We start from the raw sequence: 2,544 nt of genomic DNA, 5'->3' as shown, positions 1-2,544 counted from the left end.
ATATCATGTCTGCATATTGTTCTATGAATAGCTACTAAGAAGCCAACAATATAAAATGTATTAGTTATTCTACTGTCCTACTAACATGCTTTGAACCTGTCTCATTGCTATTTCTTTTTCAATAAAATTAATTTTTAACACAGAAAAAATAAGTGTAATCACTTTACACTATTACCCAATAATGCTCTTTGTAAAAAAAAAATTTGTGGATATTACCAGTGTGGCAAACACAGGGTGAAGAAGAAAGAAATGTTTCCATTGTCAGAAAGATTTCCCCAAGACCCACTCATTTGGGACAAAAGGAAAAATAAATTTTTATTCTAGCTGCAACCAGGAAATACTATAACGATATGTTCCTAATACACATACCGACATTTGAAACAGTGTCCCTCTAACTGAGTGTGTAGGTGCTCATTTCAAAGGAGGCATTTTGATTTATTGGATGTGGGAAAGGTAGAGACACAGCATTTGTTCAGATGTAGATGAACCAAGACCTTCTTGAATTCCACCCATGACATGCTTGCTAATAGCTGCCCTCAACATCTGAATATACTTAGCCCTGTAATTCCTACAAAGTACATGTGGTTCTGCTATGTAATATACAAATATGTGTTTTTAGTAAATTGTGAGATATGCTCCTCTGCCTGAAAACTTTCCTACACAATTGTATAATGTGCTTTCTCTCTCCCAGCTACTTTCTTAGACCATGAAACATTGTTGATTACCTTTATAGGACTCTGTCTCTTTAGAATTCTGGGAATTGATCATCAGCTGAAGAAAATCCACCTGATGCATGAAGATAAAAGAAAATATTAAAAGACAGACCAAACCTAAAATTAACAGTAAGTCAGGACTTAACCTGCCTTATTTCCTTAGGGATCTTTCAAGTCATAAAGCTTGGCTGAGGTTGCCATCAATCTCTGAATCTTGGGAAGCACGATTTTATACTGTGTGAAAATGAGCTATTGTGTTCAATAGTGCTTTGTATCTTCTCTCCCCAATTTTTAGCTCCTTTGTCTTTCTAAACACAGGTTATGGTCAGAAATTTGCCTGTTCCTCCTGTCATATCTACTTGCTCAGGATGCAATCCCACATTTCAAAACTTCAAATGGTCTTGCTGTAATTTTTCACCATTGGTTCCATAGATTAATCCACTGCCATATACTGATCCCCAAGGCAGAGACATCAATCTTGAAGTACTATACCATTTTTAATACTGTACAATTCTCAGGGGTACCTGATATATATGCAGGTATGCTTTTCTGAACTTGAGGTTCTCAGGCCACAGAAAACCTAAGGTGAATTTCTCAGCTTACTACTCTAAACCCAGATGAAAACTCTGACTACTACAGCCCAGGAAATATACAAATTTGACACTTGTTAAGCTTCAGTGATAATTGTTTCTTTTGTGCAATGTGTTTAACAGGTGGCATGGATTTGAAAGAATTATTTTCCAATATAAGATCTGCGGATTATATCACCAGTAAATATGGTATGTAAGCACTAACATTTTTCCCCAAAGCTCATTGAAAACAAGAGCTAAATGTTTATTTTCAGAGTATGTCTGTCAGCGGGCACTAATTCTTATATTTTATTTCTATGTTACACTTTTTCTGACTCCCTATCATCACAACTTCCTAAACTTCATATTCTGACACACACACACAAAAATTGCCTGTTATTTGCATTTACCTTCAACAGCAAAGAAGGAATTACACTGATCTTAACCATACATCCTACAATATTATCAAATGTCAATATGCTTATTTTGCCATTTCCATATTTTACCTTCTGGTTTGTGTTCAAACGGTTTTTTCTTATTCTTCTTACAAAGTTTATGAAAAAATCTTTAGATTCTTCTGCAAACACAGACATATATAATGTCTCAAATATTGGGATACAGAATGAAAAGAGAACTGAAAGGGGAAGAAAAATATTAATGAAAATTTAAAATATGCTTCCTTTAATTACTATTCAGAAATTACCACAAGAAAAAAAGGCAATAGTGTCAAACAGGAACTATTTCTTCTGCAACTTTTGCTTGGGATCCTCCAAAACCGTTATTCATCTGAGATATATCACCCATAGAGTTGTGTTCATACTGAGGGTAGTGACACTTTCTGTAACTTTAGAGAGAACAAAGAAGACTGATTAAACTTTCTGAAACTGTCTCTGCCAGTGAACTGTGATAGGCTTTTTTTTTTTAAACCAGACAATATTATGCTGAAGTAAATGCATGTGTTGCTCCACAGACAATGATAAGAATAGAACCTATAGAGCACATGTTCCTCAACTATGTACCTTGGAAGGAAGCTATAGGTTAAGAACAGAAATAATATAATGGAACTCATAAATATTTGCAAACTCATATTTACAATGTAAATCCTCCAATATGAGTAAAGGGTGAAAGAATTCTAACACTTTACAGAGTGTAGTAAACATGGAAAAGATAAGGGAATCTAAGCATGGATGGAGGAGATGTGAGGGAGTTGATGAAATCATAAGTCAAAGGGATTAAAGTGAGTTTATCAGCATATACAGCAT

General features: G+C 34.6%; 1 pseudogene; it reads right to left on the bottom strand.

Moving 5' to 3' along the window:
- LOC101575051 overlaps positions 1–1,916 on the bottom strand; it is a 41,544-nt pseudogene extending 39,628 nt beyond the window's left edge.
- Between the last annotated feature and the right edge of the window lie 628 nt (positions 1,917–2,544).

The sequence above is a fragment of the Octodon degus genome, unplaced genomic scaffold, assembly GCF_000260255.1.
Source record: "Octodon degus isolate 3935 unplaced genomic scaffold, OctDeg1.0 scaffold00457, whole genome shotgun sequence".
Taxonomy (NCBI): domain Eukaryota; kingdom Metazoa; phylum Chordata; class Mammalia; order Rodentia; family Octodontidae; genus Octodon; species Octodon degus.
This window is presented reverse-complemented; position numbering and strand designations above follow the sequence as displayed.